The sequence below is a fragment of the Rhinolophus sinicus genome, chromosome 12 (assembly GCF_057876585.1).
Source record: "Rhinolophus sinicus isolate RSI-liver-muscle chromosome 12, RSI-T2T, whole genome shotgun sequence".
Taxonomy (NCBI): Eukaryota; Metazoa; Chordata; class Mammalia; order Chiroptera; family Rhinolophidae; genus Rhinolophus; species Rhinolophus sinicus.
In genome coordinates, this window is record NC_142512.1 from 31,178,417 (window position 1) to 31,199,386 (window position 20,970).

The 20,970-nt window shown below is 47.0% G+C and overlaps 1 pseudogene; it reads left to right on the plus strand.

The window, feature by feature from the left end:
• Positions 1-20,370: 20,370 nt before the first annotated feature.
• On the plus strand, positions 20,371-20,761 carry LOC148756516 (large ribosomal subunit protein eL34 pseudogene; annotated as a pseudogene).
• Positions 20,762-20,970: the final 209 nt, after the last annotated feature.

Sequence of the window (20,970 nt, forward strand, 5' to 3'; positions counted from 1 at the left end):
GATGCCTGTCATTGAGAAAGAAGTGGGCCCATTCTCCGAGGTAGGACTAAAACCAAAGGGTAGAAGGCAGAGGGAAGCCAACTTATATACATAGAAAGAAAACTTTTCTGATCATTATAATCAAGAGGAACAAAAACATGAGCTCCTTTGTGAGGTGAGCCCTTGTTTCCATGTCATTGATAAGGTAATTGTTTGAAATGATCAAGAAATGATGTAGTGATGTGTCCCCAGTGCCTAGAACATTCCCTGGTAAATGTTTGTTGAATGAGTGAGATACTAGAGAGGCTGAATGCCTGTCTCGATGGCTTCCCAACCGCGTGACACACCGTGGAACAACTCCCGGATGCCATAGGCTGCCTCGGGAAGCCAAGGCCTTCTTGCCAGCAGTGAACTTGGTGGTAAACATTAGCAGGCATGCATGAGGGGGCTTTCTGGCATGGGGTCATGGGGGGGGGGACGTGAGGGACAGAGGACCTCAACAGCCCTTCCAATTCAGAGGTTTCACCCACAATATTCCTAACCCAAAGAACTCTAAATTGCTCTTGAGAGCACATGCAGGGTGTGGGATCTGTCTTCACACACACCCAGCCAGCCACTGCCGTTGATGGTATCGTCCCCTGGAATCGTTTCAGCGCTTTCCCTGTAGATTCCTATCTGGGGCGCAGGTGTGCATATCTGGCGCATCTATATCCAGACACTCAGGATAAAACGTACACTTACAAAGGCTCAGGGAAGATAGAATTTCAGCTCACTCACTGCTTGAGGTATGCTTTCGATTTCTGTACGTGTTGCCAACCTCTGTGAACCATGGGAGTCTCCTGTCCTGCTTTGGTGCAGCAGGAAAGCCCTTTTCTGCAGAACGTGAACTGGCAGAAATTGAGGCCCATGATCATCTTAAGTGAATTCAAATATGGGCTCTTTCTATACTGACCCCCCCGGATGGACCAAGTAAGTTCCCCCCCCCCTTCCTTTCGGTATGTATTATGACATACCTAGAAGGTCCTCACCCCTTTTTATTATGATGGGGATGAGGTGATTGGGCTGAGGGTCGTGAAATCAACACTATCAGCTGATGTTTGTGTTAAGTTATTCTTCTCCTTGCAAGACACGTGCAAAGGAGGTCTCCGGGTAATCGAGGTCCTGGGTACCCTCCTTCCGGTTGGCGGAGGCTTTGCTGTCTGTCTTCTGGCCGGCACTACTCCGTGGTGTCCACCGTCTCCACTAGGTGGAGAAAAAGAGCGGTTACGAAATGTACAAAGCCCCAAATCAAAAACACAGTCCAAAGAGTAAAATCCAATTCTAAATGGAACTCGAAAACTTGAGAAGTAATTTAAGGGAACCACATTAAATACTAGAATGTTTAATGGGGCCCATGTGTCCTGAGCAGAGAAAGAGAGTGCGAGAAATGGAACAGAGGAAATCAGGGAGACAATATGTCTGTGCGACTTGTTCTAATTAGGGCACAGCGCTGCTGAGGGTCATTCATAATAATTTGGTTAAATCTTCAGCACGGCGAAGGCACCTCTGCCGAGGGGTGTAACACAAAGAGCTCCATCGTAAACAGGGTGAGCGTCTCTCCGTTGGAGGTTAACACCAGTCACTCGGGAGGGCCAGGGCTGTACATCACTCCGCTGCCAGTTCTTCTTTATGACTCCAGCACTGGGCTCCAGCTAGCAGATGTCTGCAAATTTCGGGGAGGGGAGCAGGGGGAGGGAGGGGGCCCCTGGCGCTCATTGTCTCCAACTTGTCTGTCGCTTAATTCAGTATCTCTGTCTGCCGCTGGAGCGGGATGAGAAGAGTTCAAAGGAGGAAATCAAAACAATCCATAGATCAGAGGTTGGGACTGATCTGTGTGGCACCCAGAAATCACCGTCACTCCTCCGGCTCCCCTTTGAAATGTGGACGCAGGCGATGATTTAGTGGGCCGCCTGGCTCTCACACCAGCAGCACGTGGAACGCTGACTGGGGGTTGTGTTTTAAAAAGGAGAAGGTAGCCAGAGGTTTGAAGGGGTGTGGGTGCTGTGGGGTCAGGTTCAGGGTTGTCCCAGAGGCGTTGTTTTCAGTTCAGAGCTCAAGGTGGTGTGCGAGTGGTAAGGAGGACCTGAACTGAGGTTGACACCTCACCCCAAACACTACGGCTTTGGGTTTTGGACGCTGCAGCTCAGCCCATTTGGCGTGGGCACCTCACCCCAGCCTTCTGCCAAGCTCTCAAACTCGGGAGGGTGCCCTTTGTTTGTTTTATGTTCCTTCCTTGTACCCCATCGCCCAGCCAACCAGCTGGCTTGCTGTGGCCTGGACAGGGCCTCTGTTGGCTTATAGGGCATCTTTAAGAACAAGGTGCCCCCTGGAGATAAAGGCAGAGTGTGGCCAGGCTGATGGTGCTTTCCTCTAGCCTGACAGCTTTGAGCTGGGCACATAGCTTGTCAGTGAAAACGCAGGTTGAATTTCTCCTCCTGCTTGACCCTCCCACCAGGTGTCCTTGTGCAAAACACAAACTACATATCCCTAGGCACCAGCCTGAGCATGGACAAATCACTACTAGTCCATTGCTGTATCCAGCCACGCGCCTGGGATTGAGCCCCAGATTAATCCACAAACAAACAGTCCTGGGGGTTAGGTCCTATGTTGGTCATCGGCTGGACCTGCTTTGTTCTGGTGACAGAGAGCTGCATTTCCTGGCTTCATCTCCACCCTCAGGTGGTCCATGTGTCATTGGATGTTATTGGCCAGGGTAGGGACCAAGGGAGAGAGTGGCTGAGTTGAAGTGACCTGCCCCATGGCTAGCAAACAACAAAGACACAGTAACCCCTGAAGGTAGAATAGATGCTCCACTCTGTGTTTCTACCTCCCCAGCTGAGCAAGCTACCTCTACTCTAGTGTTGCATATTTGTCTGTTTACTTGTCCAACACCCCCACTAAATTGTTAACTCTGCAAAGGCTGGGCCTGTGTAGCTTCTGGTCACTTTTACAGCCTGGTACCCTACCGAGTGCCAGACTCAATCAATCCTTGCATCTTCACATACAAAGGAAAGCACCTTCTTCTGCCTTGGTTCTGAGTTAGCTGAGTAGTTGTAATTTAATTCATTGACCATTTATTGAGCATCTGTTACGCTGGTACTGTGCTCTGTGCCAGCGATATAAAGATGATTAAAATCAGTGCCTGACCCTAAAGAATTCACACTCACGGGTAAAGTGACATGAGGACTGTGTGGGGAGAACAGACCAGAACCCTGCTAAGCTGCCATGTGGTAAAGCCAAGAAGGCTTACGCAGTAGCTGTAGTGGGGTCCCAAATAAGGGGGTGATCCAGTTTGAGACAGCCCTAGCAGCAGCCTTGTGTTTGAGCATGGAGAGGCAGCCTGCTTAGAAAGAAAATTGTGCCGAATATCAAACATGCACCCATCAGACCAATGGAGCAAACCCAAATGCCCTCCCAGGATAAGACTTGTGTGCTTTATCTGAAGATTCTCAGAGGTTCTTCTCTGTTAACCAAATCTAAAAAGCCACCCTGATTCTTGAAAGGCAATACCAAGACATAAACCATTGGGTACCAGATTAGTAAGAAAGCCTGATGTACAGATACCTTTAGGTCGGAAGAGGGTGTTTTCCTGCTACCCCAGTTGAGAGTGTCACCATAAAGACCTTACCTGTTCCATCTTTCACATTTCAAGGGCCTCCAGTTGGTCCAGTCTTGGGCTTCTGCTGAGTGAATGAACATGAGAATAACGAATGAATCAGCTGTATATGCTCCCATAAGACTGCACACAGAACTGCCAAGGGGCCAAGGAACAGAAGTTTTCTCTTCTGCACAGTGAAGGGGTTTAAAGAGATGAGGTGGTATCAATCAGGGACGTTTTCCTGCAGGCAGTGAGTGCTGACCTGTGTTCTGCTGGAGAGCGTTCTGGCTCTGGTGCGCTGGGGCAGCATGTTGGGGGGTTCTCATGATGCACCCCCTTTCTCGCAGCACGTGCAGACACACACCCACTCAGAGCCTTTATTGATGCGGCTGCTGGCTGCAGGTTGTGATGGTCAGCCCTCCCCTGGTCTCCCTTCATTTTCCCCACCTTAGGGTGTAGGGATGCACCCCACAGTCCTGTACCATTTATTTAGCGCCACTGTCTGCTTGGCACAACGTTCAGCGTGAAATAAACAAAGATGAATGAGATGTGGTCTCTGCCCTGGACAAACCCCAGACCTGGGAATGAGGCAGTCCACAGAGAAGCAAGAAATTTCACACATTTGCCTTTTACATGGCACATCTCACTGTGAATTTCTCAAGGATACACAGGCCTTAGGAGAATGGAGCACACTGGCTCCAGAGTCAGGGCGTCTGAGGCCGTATCCCAGCATCACCTCTTGCTGCCGAAGGAGCTCTCATCAACAAGTTCCTCTTCTGCTGAATGAGCTCGGGCGCTATACATTCATCTCGCTAAGGCTTGGTTCCTTCAGCCGTAAATTGGAGCTAATAATTATGTCTTCCTCAAAGGGTTGATATGAGCATTAAATGAGATAATGCATGAAAGACACCTCATATATAGTACATGCTCAATAAATGTGAGCAAATATTGTTATTATTTTTCTGTTTCCTTGATGCCTCTTTTTGTAGCATCTCCAAAGGTTCTCGGAGTTAAATGTTGGAGAGATGATTTCAGAAGTAAAATATGGTTAGAAAGCCACCCAGGGTACTATGATTCTTGTAGCACTGAGAAATTATACTCCACAATATAGCTCCATGCATAGTAATTCTACAAACATTTAATGAACACCTACTTAGGCCCTATGCTAAATAATGGAGACACAGAGAAGGGAAAACCCCAAATCATGTGGTCTCTTGCTCTTAAGGAACTCAGAGTTTGGGAGGGAAGGCAGGTGAGCAGAGATTTAATGTGCTGCAGTCGCTGCTGTGATAGAGAGCCATGTAGCAATGGTGGGGACACCAAGACGGAGTGAGGGGCTTCACTTCCCGTGTGGGAGCCACTGAGCTGCATCCTGAAGATGGAGGAGAAGTTGGGTTGTTTCATGCCCTGACTCATTCATAGAATTGGAAGCTCCTACTTTTCGTGCCTGTCTCCCAGCTATGCCGGCCAGGAGGCAGTGCACAGTAGAATCCAAGAGAGCTGGATTCTACTGCAGCGCTGATGGTGACTTACTGGGGCACTTTGAGCAAGTCACTTCTCCTCTCTGCGATGGAGGTAACTCATTGGTCTAGCTGGTAGGAGCCATTCAGATTGGATTTATTTATTTGATATTCAAGAAGTATTTATTACATGCCCACCATGTGCCAGACATGGTTAGGTTCCAGAATCGGTAGTGAGCTGGCTACTACTACAAGACCCAACTCCTGTCAGTCATCGGTTGAGAGCTGTTGAGGTGAGGTATGGTGGGTAGGGTAGTTAAATACTGTGCCCCACACATGGTCAGACAATGATGTTCCATATTGATGGGAGCACGGACAGCTTCTGCGACAGTTAGAAACTGCGGTGCTTGCCATGGAGGTAAGGAACTTGTTGATGAGAGAGAAAAAGCTTTGTAAATGCTAAAATCCCATCCAAGGGTAAGAAAGTCTTACTGCACCACCAGTAAATATTCTTGGACTTGACTTTCTGAGAGAGCTCCTTGGTGTAAGTGGCCCATTTGTTTACACTAGTGGTTCTTAACTGAGAGAGATCTTGTCCTCAGGAAACGTTTGTCTGGAGATATTTTTGACTATCACAATATTCAGTGTGTAGGGGCTACAGATGCTACATCTTACAAATGCACAGGACAGCCCCCCGATCCCCACCACGTCCACTTCCCAACAAAGAATGATCTGTTTCCGCTGTCAATAGTGGCCAAGACCTAGCCTAGACTTTCAATTATAACTTATTCTTGTCAACCTGGCAGAGAGGTAAGATGCCCGAAATAATGATGAGAGGGAGAGAGAGAGAGAGAGAGAGAGAGGAGAGAGGAGAGAGAGGAAGAGGAGGGGGGAGGGATAGAGAGAGATAGAGGTAGAGATAGAGCTAGAAATAGAGATAAAGATAGAGATAGAGATACAGAGACAGAGACAGATAGAGCTAGATATGGTAGAGATAGATATATTAGAGAGAGCTGTCTGTCTGTGAGTGGAAGAGGAAAGGTAGTTTTTGTTCCTGAAGCAGCCTGCAGCATCCCATGATTTTACTGTAAGAAACAAGTCACCATCTGGAGGAGGAATTGAGTTTCCACTTTTTCTTTGTCACCTGGGACATGTGATTCCTGGATGTGCTTATAATCTGCAGTGACTCCTGGGAGAGGGAAGGGTGCGTGTTTACCCACTGAGCCAAAGGGCCATGAAACTGTCTCACCGTCCTCTTTCAGAGCTTACAAGCAAAGGTGAAACTTGCTGGCAGTTATTCTGGGTTCCTCCAGGAGTGGGTTGCCATGCATATGGGGGTGAAAGGCCCCAGTGGTTGGGTGCAGAGGAGCCATTCAATAAGTGTCCCTATATTCCTAGGCAGCAGAGTTTGGGGGCAGAGTACAGGTCCTGGGTACATTTTCTGGGACTGATCCCTGTGTCACCACTTAGTCATTGTGTGACCTTGAGCAGATGACTAATTTCTCTAAACTGTAGTTTGTCCTCATCTGTAAACTGGAGGGAATCATGGGATGACTGCTGAGTGTTAGAGGCGATAATCCATTATGTGTGTGTGGTGTCTAGAATACAATTGGCCCTTGAACAACACGGATTTGCATGGCACAGGTCCACTTTTATGTGGACTTTTTACAATAAATATACAGTTAGTCCTCTGTATCCCTGGGTTTTGCATCCACACATTCAACCAACCACGGATCAAAAGCAGTAGTTTTCATCTGTGGTTGGGAATCCATGGATATGGAGGGCTGACCGTATGCATTGTTCTACCCCATTTTATATAAGGGACTTGAGCATCTGCAGATTTGGGTACTTGCAGGGGTCCTGGAACCAATCCCCCATGATTTCCAAGGCTAATTGTACAATTATGTTAGCTGCTACCATCTTGGTTAAGTTGAGGCTTGACATGAGCTCTTCACAAAAGAACCTGTCATCGTATCTAGTCTTTAGTGGGTACACTGAGACCAAGGGTTATCAGGGAATGTAGCATAAGATCTGAAAGTAGAGTGGTCTTTCCTAATTCTATCTTTTGCAAATATCTGTCTTTCAAGGGACCTTGAAAGGGCCTTAGAGATTCCTTATTAATAGAATACAGAGTGAGTGATGCTGGGAGGCTAGGTCATAAAATGTAACATGGCTTTCCTGGCTCTCTCTTGGGATTCTCCATCTTGGAATCTAGTTACCATGTCATGAGGAAGCCCAGGCCTCATCTCAGGGTTTCTCAGACTTTTCAACCAAAGAACTAGAAGGCAAAAGCTTGAAATGGGGCCTCTCCGTGGAGGGTGGTGGGGAGAGGAGTAGTGCAAAGATCTCACCACAAACACATGAAGTGCCTTTGAAGTCTCATTAACAGTATTTCCTTAAAAATTAATGTGGGGTTTTCGTCTGACTCAGTAACAAATCTCTTTTAACATAAAAATAAGGTTTAAATGACATACCATCAAGTAAATTTGACCCTCTACGATGTGCCCCGTTCATTCTGTGGCTTTAATTTATCGTGGCATACTGGCATGTACCTCGGGGCCACCTGCACCCCAGCTTGAGAAGCAGGGTGCTCTGCCCACCTCCTTTTTCCTGTTTCATTTATCCTTTTTGTCTTCCTCCTTCTTTTCCCTGCGTTGCCTTTTCTTTTCTCCCCCGTCAGCACCAGGGACATTGTTGTGTTGCTTGCCCATGCTGGTGGTGTTCAGAGATGAAGAGAGCAGTTGCTGAGCCCGCTCAGGAGTGCCATTCCTCCTTCAGCCTCATTCCTTCATGCGGGGCTCTATGTGCCAAGCATGATGCTGTGCCCTGGGCATGCCATGATGAAGAAGTCACATGGGTCCTGGCCTCACCGAGCTTCCAGAGTGGGGAGAGGGCAGCCAACTATTAGCGAAGTAATTACAGTAACACATGCAGAGAGCTATGAGAGGGAAGTACAGTGTGCAAAGCACACGTCAAACAGAGATAACTAGCATCATCTAAGAGTCAGGAAAGGCGGCCCTGGAATATGCCTTCTAAACTGACAGCTGCAGGGTGAGGAGAAAGGGGAAGAATATTCTGGGTAGAGAGGGGATAGTATGAACGCTGGCTGTGTTAGAGAGAACATGGAGTATTGAAGGACCTGAAGGAAGCTCAGCCTGTCTTGATATGAGAGAGCGGCCAGAGATTGGACACCCAGGCAGGTTGGACTTCAGAGCCCTTCATAGGTCAGGTTAAGCAGTTTGGGTTTTATCCTGAGGCAATGAGAAGTCCCCAGAGGGTGTGTGTGTGTGTGTGTGTGTGTGTGTGTGTGTGTGTGTGTCTGTGTGTGTCTGTGTGTGTGTGTATGAGAGAGAGAGAGAGAGAGAGATAACAGGGAGGTGCTCTCCTAGTGGCTGCCCCTTGAGCTCTGTGGCATAAACTGGACACTCCTGACAGTGAGAACATAATGAAAAAATAAAGAGGCTGATATTTCATCACCGTTACAGGATGCAATTAAGGACAACACAGACCTAATGCGTCAGAGAGCAAATGCAGATGAATCAGAAGGGATGTGTGGAAAACAACATGGTTTGGGGCAAGAGGGTTAATGTTCTTTGGATGATTCCTGCAGTGAACTGGATTACTGATTGACCTTCCACTTGACCTTTAAGTGGCCTCTGGGGACTCCTCAGAATTCCCCAGGTTGCCCTTACCAATCTCTGGAACCATGGCAGGCTAACGATCCCAGGTTCATAATGAACTAATTCAGACCAGAGGGTTACCTTTCTAAACCTGGGGGTTTACCCATCACTAAATGTTAAGTAGAGGAAAGTGACAGGCAACAGAGTATAGGGAGGCGGAGTGGATGGTGTGGAGGAAATGGATTTCGCCTTTGCAAAGGCCAGGTGGCTTCTTGGGCTGAAGCATGTAAAAGGCTTGCCAGTCAAGTCAACCCCACGCAGCCACCTGCCCCCAGCCCCAATTAGGGTCCACTCCTCTCTCTGAGCTTCCCAGGAGTTGACCTTCTGGGTATGTTAGCTGTAGAAGAAGGGGAGTCTTCTACAACCTAAGAGGAGCTCCTTAGCTAAACCAGAGCCAGGAATTAGTTTATCTACGAATCTATCATTCCACTCTTCTCTTGCGAAAAGCAGGGCAATGATAGATTGAGATGAGGGTGGGTAAGTTTTAACTGAGGAAGAAAGTTAGGAAAGATCTATAGTCTGAGCTTGTGCTAAGGCAGCCTTGCCTTGGGAGTCTTGAGTAATGATGAAAGGCTCGAAGGAAAGGTTCATTCATTCAAAAAAATGTATCAAGTATTGCAGCAGATGATAGTCTCCCAAACTGGCCACAGCAGTATTTTCAAGCCCACATATTGTTCCAGAATATTGCACTTCCCATCAAAAAGCAGAGTCCATTTCTCCTACCCTTGAGCCTTTGCCAGCGCTTAATTAATACAATACAGAGAAGTGACGCCACAAGGCTAGGTCATAAAAGGCAATATGGCTTCGCTTGTCTTTCTCTCAGGATGCTCCATATTAGACTTAAGTCATCATGTTGCAAGAAGCCCAGGCCCAGCGGAGATGCCACGTGGGGATGTTGTGGCTGACAGCCCCCCTGAGATCTCAGCTGACAGCCCGCATCAACTGGCAGACCTGCGAGAGAGTGAGGCTTCGTATACTCCTTGGAGCTGTCCCAGGAGACACTGAATGGAGCAGAGATGAACTACCCCCGCTGAGTCCTTACTGATCGCAGATTGGTGAGCAAAATAATGTCATTATTGTTTTGAGACACTAAGTGTTGGGGAGTAATTTATTATGCAGCCACAGTTACTGGAAAAAGCACCCACTACAAAACACTTGAGAATGACAGCTAACATTTGTAAAACACTTTAGAGTTTACAAAAGACCTCTCCGCCAGACCTCTGAAGGACCCTGTGAGACTGGGTTTGTGTCAGTTTCACAGAAGGGAAGCCAAGGCTTACAGGGATTAAGTGAACGGCTCCGAAGTAATTGGCTAGTAACTAGCAAAGGAGCCAAGTGGAGCCCAAGTTCTGAACTTGTCCTGGTTCACCTGACCAAGGCCCAGTACAAGGGCTGTGAGGACTAGTAGCAGCAGACAAGAGCCCGGCATGAAAGCATCTTCCAGATGGTAGAGGTGAGTTATGCCCAGTAATGTCCACACCACACTTCAGGATACAAGGTGATAAGTTCCTCAAGAGATGAATTTTTCCATCCATCCATCCGTCCGTCCGTCCGTCCGTCCGTCCATCCGTCCAAATTTTAGTTATTTAGTCCCTGTCATGTACCAGGCACAAATCCCTGCCCTCCTGGATTTTCATTCCAGTAATTAAGGTAAAACGAGGTGATATGGGTGGATCGTAATCCATCATGACTGATATCCTCGTGAAAAGAGATTAGGACACAGACATACACCGAGGAAAGACCATGTGAAGACACAGGAGAAGATGGCCACCTAAAGCCAAGGAGAAAGACCTTAGAGGAAACCAACCCTGCCAACATCTTGATCTCAGATATCTAGCCACCAGAACAGTGAGGAAATATATTTCTGTTGTTTAAGCCACCCAGTCTGTGGCACTTTGTCATAGCCACCCTAGCAAAGTCATACAATTGCTGAGGTAGTTTGGGGTTGGTCGGAATCACTTTTTCCAGGACAAGAGTGGAGGTGACATTTGAATTGGTTTTAAAAAGATGGCTCTGGAGATACTAGGCTTGGGTTAGGGCAGGGCTGGAGGCATTAGCTGTAGGTGGGGGGCAGGGCAGTTCACAGAATGAAGAGCATTGAAAACCACAATATTATATAACACTGTTATACAATCCTGGTAAAGTAGAGGTGAGGATACTTAGAAATTATGCCAGCCTGCCCTAAATCTATTCCTAGGTTCTGCAAATCACGTTGGCTCAAACCATCACTATTTTAGGGGCTAGGCTCTTGAAAGTCCCTTCTTCCCATTGATACATATATTCTGAGACAAAGGGATAATAAGACTTGGGGTTTCATTGTATGCAGATCTGATTGCTGGGAGAAGAGAGATCAATTTTCTAAGAAGTTCATGGCCTTCTGAAAGGAAAAACGGTCATGCCATCCTTAGTCTCCTAAGTTCAAAATAAAGTGGTCCCAACCAAGTTTCAATGGCCAGAGAGGTGGCAAGCTCTCTAAAGATAAAACTATTTTAAGGAAACAGAGAGTCTTTCCTGGAGCCCTGAGTCACCACATGGCTTCAGGGTTCCCAGGGAGGGCTGGTCCAGCAAAGTTTGTGGCTGGCCCTGCTGGAAGCACCTCTGACCCAGCTTTCCCAGCACAGTGATTAGCTCTAAGTAATGCAGGCTGGGGAGGGAGTGAGAACTGCAAAGAATTATATTGGCTGTCACTCTGGACATCACAGTGGTGTGGGCAGGGACCTGGGCCAGCAAGGACATCCTATTAACCATGGACCCATCCTCAATAATCACACCATGGGGCTGAGGGAACTAACCGTGACAGTGGACTGGCCAAATTCTAGCGCTTGTCTGCTTGCTAGTTTAGATGGGAAGTGGTCCCTCTGGGCTGAATAAATTCCCAATGTTCTCAGACAAATTGGAGCAGAGCTCAAGAAAGAGATACTGGATCCCTGTTGTGTCATTGGATCCTTGAGCTATTAATTGTAAAAAACAAACTAAAACAAATGAATACGAGCTGTATCCTTGTACGTACCTTGATTATGTGGAGCAAGAGATTGTCATATACAGATCAGGGGTGGGAAGGACTGTGGGGTTTCTTGTCCCTGAAGATGGGCCCTAGATGACCTGGCCTCGAGAATGACAGTTCTCGCCATGGGCTGGCATTTATTATCTCACAGTTTTTCATTATTTTTGTATGCGCTGTTGAGTTGGGTTTTGTGATTTTGGCCAGCGCAGCATCAAAAGAATGGTGAACTTCACCTACTTTTGGTAAGTCCTGTGTCATTTCCTACGGTGATCATTTTCCTCCCTCTGGGACATTACACGATGATGTTGGGGGTTCGCTGGCCCCTCAATCCCCTCCCCTACCTCTTTACTCAGCTATCTCTCTTGCTTCTATCTAGTCTGGATGGAGCTGGGAGAAGGGGTGTCTGTGCTGGCCACCCTACATTTTACATGTACCACCTCATCAAATTGTCCAAACAGCTTATGCAAGAGAATTTTTACAGAGGAGACCGAGGCAGGTTAAATAACATGTCCAAGTTCATACAAGGTTGGATCCATATCCACCTGGATCTGTTAGGTGCAGAAGCCTAGATTCAAGCCAAGGTGACCACGACTCCGGTGTCCATGTTCCTTAGCTCTCAACTACACAGCCTGACCGGGCATCAGACATGGCATGAGGTGCCCACAGTGGGGGCTGGTCTTGGGCAGTGGTGTTGTCGGAGGGATGCAGAAGATACGGTGCTCGGGGTCTGGGTCTCTAATTGAAGAGACGGAACGCCATCCCCATATCTCTGCAAAGTAGTGGTGTGTGCCTGGTTTCTCTTGGTGCCTTTGTACCGGGCCAGGCCCGGGTCCTACTCACTGGGTACGGATGTCCTGTTTGTCATAGTGTGTACAGGAGGAAAGAGTCACCATTGTCCCCTTGACCCCTGCACCTGGGGCTGCCTGGGCATTCCTCTGCCTGCACAGACCCTTAAGTCTCCCCCACCCCACCCCACCCTTCTCTCCCATGGTCTTTCCACCAGCCCACGCTCGCACTTGTGATGCAAGTTGAGGCAGTGGGATCAGGAGCCTAGTTGGAGGATGGGAGGGTAGAAACCTCACAATTGCATCTCCCTCCCCTTTTTTGGAATTTGGTGTATTTTATGGGAACCAAGCCGGGCAATCAATCATGCCCTGTGTGTGGTTTCTCAAATGTGGGGTAGGCATGCTAGAGAGATGGAGAAGTTCCCTCTCAGGCCTGCTCAGAGCTGTTTCCTATTCCCACCTGCTTTTGGCCAAGGTTCCAGAAGGGAGAAGGTTAGCATCCAAATCCGACCTGGAGGAGAAGAGCTGGAAAGGAGTGGCGACCCTGGCCTCTTTTGCTGGTCAGGGCCTCTCAGGAGCTCTACAGTGGCTGGTGTTTGTTTAAGTGTCAAGTGGAGTGGAACAGCCCTGGGTAACCATTTACTCTGCACGTTTCTGGGGGAGTTCAGAAGGCGGGGCCTGGAACAGCTGAGAAAGAGAAAGGGGAATGACTTTGCCAAGGCCACTCAGCAGGCTGGGGGTGGGGTGGGGTGGGGGGCGGGGTCCCTGGCTTAATCTTGGGCTCCTCACACCTGGCTGCCTGCTGGGCCCTGCCTGAGGAGCAGCCCCCGTGAGGAAGAGGAAGTGGATCAGGACCTTCTGCGCTCTCCTCGGCCTCCACGTCACTGCCAGTCTCTGTGGAGGAGCCAGGGGCTGGGTGTTCCGGGGACGTGACAGATAAAGAGGGGAGTCCCAGCCTTCCCAGGGAATGACAGTCTCCCAGGCTGACGGGATCTCTGTGGAAGAAAAGCCACAAATCATTTACTAACTAACTGGGTAATTGAGAAATAATTAATCTAGGCTACTTCAGCTCAGTGCCCCAGTTGGGTCAGCCCTGAAGCAAAATCTGCAATTAGGCCAAGGGCTTACCTGATTTCACACCTGTGGAAACACCCTCAGTGCATTTAATGTTCTGGCGACACATTGCGGGGAGTCGGAGGACAAATGGGGTTTGGTGCTGGCTCCTTGGGCAAGTGACTGACTTTCCCTATGCCTTCCTTTCCTCATTTTACAAATGAGGATACACAGTTCTCTCTCAGGGGTAATCTGTGTCAAGTGCTTACCAACATGGACCTGTGTGTAGTAAGGTCCCCGAGCTGTTGGCATTTATTATCGGGACCCTAAGGATGAAGTGAAATAGAAGATAGGTGGAGGGCCTGATACAATGCCTGGAACTCAGCACGAGCCGCCTCGCCTTTCCTCGCCTCGCGTCTCCTTTTCCTGCACCCCTCTTTCTGCCCTGACCCCGTACCTTCTCAGCCGCACACGCCACATGCCTCGCCTTACCTTGCCAGGAGGGTGAAATGCAGTAGCCTGTGGGTGTGATCCTGCCTGGGGAGGGGACACGTTCAGAGGGCACCTTCTACCTCAGGGACATGAAGGATTACTCCCTGATCTCCTAGGTAGAGCGGAGGACTGCCTGTACCCCCAAATCCACAACAGATCCACAACATTTCTACAGCTAGACCAACAGGTCCTAACCAGAGATGGTTTTGCTGTCCCCCCACCCCCAGGGACATTTGGCACTGTCTGAAGACGTTTTGGGTTGTCACAATGGAAGAGCGCTATTGGCATCTAGTGAGTAGAGGCCAGATTCTGGTAAACGTCGTATAATGCACAGGGTGCCCCCCCCCCCCCCCCCCGTAACAAAGGGTTATCTGGACCAGAATGTCAATAGTGCTAAGGATGAGAAACACTGAGACAGGCAATAAGAGGACGCTCACCCACAGCCACAGAAACTCTGCTAGAAGCACGTACCAGGTGACATGGGGTAGGGAAAAGAGGGCTAACACAAAGTGTCATTTCTATTGAGGAAAGGGTTGGGGGTGGCCAGGAGAGGTGGCGATGAAAGGAGATCCTAGAGTTGAATCTTGAGTGTTATAGGCTCTCCAGGCAGAGAAGGCTTGGGGCATGGGGTGGGGAGGGTCCCTGCTTCCCGCTTGGGCCAATACAATCAGTTCCTGGGAAGGTACTTGGTGTTATTGGCAATGACTGGCCCCAAACAGCCAGGCCACGGGTCAGGATGTGGAAGCTGTGCTTGGCTGAGTGACTGGCTTCCTTGGATGGCATCTCTGACGCTGGGACTTTGTAGGTATAGCAGAGTTAATCGATCATTGTTTCATGTGGGTGTGACTCTGCTTGTGAGTGCTTTTGTTGTTTTTAAAAATCCACTAGAGGGCATATCAATGCTAAGATCTTCTGGCAGGTTGGACAAATGACATTTTGTGTGAGCTTAGCCTGCTAAGGCTCCTGACCCTGGGTGGTGACGGGAGTGAGGAGGGAGTAGGTGACACAAAATGGGGTTATTGATTCCTGCTCCTCCCTGGGCCCCCCGCCCCTACCAAGCGATGACAGGAAGGTGATTTGTGAATTCATGGAGACAGCTAGCTGTGATTCTCCCAGCGATGACAGACACTGTTCGGGAAGTTGAGCTGGGAGAAGGACCGGGAAAGCAGGAGCAGATTCCAGGAATGGAATCTGACAGTGGTGTGACCCTCTGGGAAGGGAGCTTTTCCTTTCCCCACCCCCACCTCCCCAGGTGTTAACTTGCCACCATGGCCTGGCCTGGCGCGGCCAGGTGGCCCTCACCCCCTGGACCAAGCAGGGCAGAGTGTGGCTGCTGAGCCCCTGGGGAGGTGTCCAAAGGTTCTAAGTGTAGGAGCCAAGACCATTTCTGAAAACCCCCATTTTGCACTGCCGACTCCTCACCCCCTGTCTTCTTTTATGTGCATACCAGCCTGTACAGCCTAGTTAGAAAGGCCCAAAGAAAGGGGTGACTGCCCGAGAAGTGGGCTAGGGTAAAGGTGAACGGAATTGTGTTGTGTTGCTGTCCTACCTTGATGTCAGGAAGACTGAGGGACTGTCATCTGGGTGGGGGCGAGTGGTGTGGGGAGCTGGGAGGGTAGGAGGCAACACTGAGAGGAAAGGGCAGCGCGTCTGCCTTCAGGAGAGGGAATCATGGTTGTTCTGGGGCTCGGGCAAGAGAACAAACACCCCTCTGAAGGCAATAACTCTGGGCTGAGTCAGGAACCAAACTTGCTATTTTCAGTTTGCATGATAGTCAGGTAGGAAATTCAAGGGAGAATTTGCCCTCGGGTTCATATTCAGAACTAGTAGGCTCTTTCCTTTTTCCTACTGACACTGCCCACGAGGAGGTAAACATTGGACCATATATTTGTACGTGAAGAGACCTGAGTCCAAAGCCAAGCTCAGCCACTGGCTTGCTCTGTGACCTTGGGCAAGTCACTAACCTCTCTGAGCTTCAGTTTTCTCATCAATGTATCTCAGAGGATTATTGTGCAGAATAACTGAGATAATACAGGAAAGTGCCCATTGAGAGCATATTTCAAAGTAAGTGCCCAGTAAATGTTCATTCCCTCCTATTAGCAATCTTGAGTCTACATAGAAGTCTCTTGATCACCAGGAAAAAGGTATGAGACCAAACCAGGCTCCAGGATGAAAGCAGAACCAGCAACCAGCAAGGTTGCCTTGGTGCCTAATAATAGCACTGGTGGTGGTAGATGTTTCTTGAAAATCCAGTATTTTACGTATTATATTTCCTTTAATCCTTGACAACACACAAATGATGAAACTGAGTCTCAGAAAGGTTCAGCAATTTCCCCAAAGTCACACAGGCAGGGATTTTTAGGGTGTGTGTGTGTGTGTGTGTGTGTGTGTGTGTGTGTGTGTATTAAAAATCTCCCAGAATTATGGCTGCTCTGTGCTGTGTTGAAACCTGAGGCAAATGGAAAAATCAGTAATACTGATTCTGTCTTTGAAATTTTGATATTCTGTTCATCATGGGCTTTTTTGCATTAACTTTGATTTTTAAAAAGATTGCATTCAATCCTATTTATCTTGATTGCTAAGTTTTTTAGGGCCCCTGAGTTGAGTGCTTCACTCTCCTACCCCAGTCCCGTACCACAGCTGGTTCACTTCAACACTTCTGGGTGATATGACCTAGGCATTATAACTCTCAAAGATGCAATGCAGAGCAAGAGGTCACTGTTCACTAAAAGAAATAAAAAACTCCCCTGTCAGTATTGAAAGAGATCTGCCTGGTGGGCCCAGGGCCTGCGAGCTAATGAGTACAATGGTGGAATCTGCTGGCAAGAGTAGAGGTTATCCTTCTTGAAAATCAGGCAATTGCATGAGGTGACTTCATAATAAGTAAATATTATATGTTTATTATCATAAGATGCTTCAATCCTTTATCTCATCACACTCATGAGGAAAAAAAGTGCAAAAAGGAGAGAAACTTATGTGCTATTGGTGTGAATCTAAGTTGGTATGGCTTCTTTGGAGAGCTCTTTGGCTGTGTCTATTAAAACTAAAAATATACATACCCTTTGACCCAGATAGTCCCCTTCCGGGTATCCATCCTAGAGAAATGCTGGCTGGTGTGCACCAAGAGGCATTTCAAGCATGTCCACTACAGCTGCAAAACACCCTATATTTCTATCAATAGGGAGATGATTATATAAATCATGGTACCTCCATACTATAGAGAACAACGTAGCAATGAAAAGGCATTAAGTTGGCGAAACTTGTTGAAAAATATCAAAAGTCAAAAGTCAAAAAAGAAAAGTAGAAAAAAAAAAATCCAAAGAAACAACCAAGAATATAGGGCAGAACAACACCTGCTATTTGGTCAATTTGTGTTTTAAGACCAAGAATATACCAAAGGCCAAAAGCAAAACTATGTTCCTTTGTATGTATGTAAATGCATAGAATGTCCTGGAAGGATACAAAAAGATGGTGCAGTGTGGTTACTCTGGTTAAGTAGAGTATGAACAGTGGAAAGGGGTTGACAAGGGACTTTCCCTGACTCTTTGGTTTTATATATATACATCAAGAAGGTAATATTAACCTATTATATTTTTAAAATGAAGACTATTTTTTAGAGGAGTTTTGGGTTTACAGCCAAATTGAGAAGAAGATGCAGAGATTTCCCGTACGCCCCCACACGTGTATAACCTCCTCCAGTATCACCATTCCCCCCCAGAGGGGCACATTTTTTACAATGATGAACCTCCATGCACACATCATCACCCAAAGTCCACAGTTTACCTTAGGGTTCATCCTTTGTCTTGTGCATTCTAGGGGGTCTGGACAAATGTCTAAGGACATGTAGCCATCCTTGTGTGCATATTTTCACTGCCCTCAAAATCCTCTGTGCTGTGTCTAGTCATCGCCTCCTAACCCCGTGACCACAGATCTTTGTATTGTCTCCATAGTTTTGCCTTTCCCAGAATGTCATGTAGTGGGAATCACATGCTATGTAGCCTTCTCAGATTGGCTTTTTTCACTTAGTCATATGCACTTAAGGTTCCTCCTTGTCTTTTCATGGCTTGATAGTTCAGTTCTTTTTAGTGCTGAATAATCCTTTGTCTGGATGTAGCCCAGATTATTTATCCATTGCTTACATCTATGTTTTAAGGGAAGAAATAACATAATTTATTTTCTTGGAAGTCCTTTTTGGATGTGACAGAGCAGATGGGATAAAGGGCTTACCCCCCTCTGTTGTATGAAAACTTCGTCTGTGGTCAGTCTGTGGGAGATTCCAAGGGAGGCCATAGATTCTCTTTCCCTGTCTCCAGGATCAGGAGGTCTGTTTTCACAGAAGGAAGAGGATTGATCTCTTCTTCTGAGATTTGTAGACTTAGAGGCAGCCTGTCAGTAGCTTCACCCAGGTTGGGGCCACTCTAAAAGCCCCTGACCTTCCCACTACACCCAGATCAATCATTACCATCCTCTGTGTACTATTTCAGAATTTTCAGCAAGAAAGCTAAGTGATAGTAACAAAGAAAGCCCCCAAACTCATTGGCTTAACCCTATCAAGGATTATCTCTCCCATCCCCCCAACATCCCAATATGAGTTGAGTGAATCTCCCCATCCCATTGGTCAGAACTAGTCACATGGCTCAAATCTAACTGAAAGGAAATCTGGGAAAGGTGGAGGAGCACGTGGCTACTTAGTGAGAATGTAACCTCTCCGTCGCAAGGGTAGAAAATGAAAAATATGAATTAGACATTTAAGTAAATGTTATCTATGTAAAAGTAGCCAACATTGAAGTCTGTTCAGTAGTTCATGGGTTATGAGCTTAAGGGCAGGGATCCTCTTGTCAATTTTGACCTGCATCTCCATCCTGTTGATTAAAACAATGACATATCTTTGCATCTTTACTTAATGTTAGCCAAATGGAGCTCCTACCCTTACTCAAAACTTTTATTGCAACTTCTCTCTGGAAACTTCCCATTCATTAAGTTTACAAATTACACAGGGAGATCAACTGCATTTTTTTTTTTTTTCTTTTCCTTTTTGTCCCCTGTACCTTCAAGCTAAATTTTTGAGGCAACTTCAAATCTAAGACAAACTGGCAATTTGGTCAAGACAAAATGAGTAAAAACACAAACGAATAAATGAATGAAGAATGAGACATCACTATAGATATAGAGTCTCAAAAGATAATAAGAAAACACTCTCACTTTATTTCAATACATTTCTTTGAAGTCTCACTTTTTGTTGTTGTGCATTTTAACCCAAAGAACCATTACCCAGCTTGAGCGACCATCTTATTCTCTACCAGACTTGACCTGTGACCATTTCTTTAAAAAAAGATTCATTGCATTGTTAAAAGAAGATACTGAGTTTAAAATGGATATATTGCAGAGTCTGAAGGCAGTCCCCCAAAGTGTGGGGACTTGATTATTTGGCATGTCAGTGAAACATGACCTTCTTGGGGTTCAAGTTTGATAGATGACCCTGCTCTTCGAGGCTTAAGAGACCATAGGTTTGCTAAAAATAATTTCTAGTCCTCATTAATCTTTGATTATACCTTGAACAACCTTGGATTTAACCCACCCTGTTTGCTAACCTGATAACATGGAGTTTTAGAAGCTGGAAGAATAGTTGAAGAGGGATCCAAGAAGAGATAACTCTGAAAACATAACTTAGAAGCACCACTGTTCCAAAGGTGGGAAGACTTGCCGTAAGATCTGGGCCCTCGTGAACACATGTGCTCGCTTCCTTTAGAAATATCTTTCATATGGAAACGGACCATCAAATCCTTTTGCCTCCCTCTGGTTCCCGGCCCTCCTCCCCTCAGTTTCGTGGCTGTAACAATCCCCTAGCTTCTGTCCCTGTTCCCACTCCATCCTCAGATACTCCCATCAGATTAATCATCCTAAACCTCCTCCCTGATCATGCTACTCTTGGAGGAAAAAAGCTTGGAAGCTCTCTATTGTCTAACAATTCAAGTTCAAACGCCTCAGCGTAGCTTTCAAAGCCTGCTAAAATGGCCCCACCCTACCTGGCCAATTTTATTTTCTTCTGCTTCCTGACACACACCCTCTTCTCCAGGCATGTCTGTCTCCTCCACATCCCATAAACATGCCACACTTGTTTTGTTGTCCCTGTGCAATTGTTCATGTTACTTCTCAAGCCTGGAACGCAGCCTTAGGTCCACGTCATAGGAATACTTGACTTTACACAGTGAATGGATTCCAGGTTTGCCATTTAAAGTCTATGCATGTGTAGTGGGAACGGTGTCTACAGACATTCAGAATGGGCCAGCGTTTGACGTACCATCAGAGGCTGGCCTACAATACAGCCTCTAACAAAACCAGGCGGTCCCGTGCCCCTGGTGATAGAGTTATTTACCTTTATACGAAGAAGGTTGGGAACGCACCAAAATCTGCATGTGGCATGTGCCCAGGCTGACCTCGTGGAGTTCGTGCTGCGAAAACTAAAATTCTAATGAGGTTGTCCAAAATAAAAAACCATGTAACAGGGCCTACGGTGGATCCATGTGGGCTAAACGTTGTCCGTGACAGGATCAAGCGTGCTTTCTTTATCGATGAGCAGAAAATCGTTGTGAAAGTGTTGACAGCACAAGCACAACGTCAGAAAACTACATAAAACTAATGGAGCTGTTTTGAGTAATAAAAACAATTAAAAAATAAAATACAAAAATAAAGTCTATGCATGTGTATGAAGTAAACCTTGCTTCCATAGTTCTGGATGTTACAGCTTCAGAAGTTTGTCTTCATTTGTGATTGGTCTTTGATTGGCTGTGCGCTCAATCCTTAGTTTTATATTTTTCTGCCTCTTAGTTACTGCCAATCTAGAAACCAATATTTAAATCCATCAAAGAAGTCGCTTTAA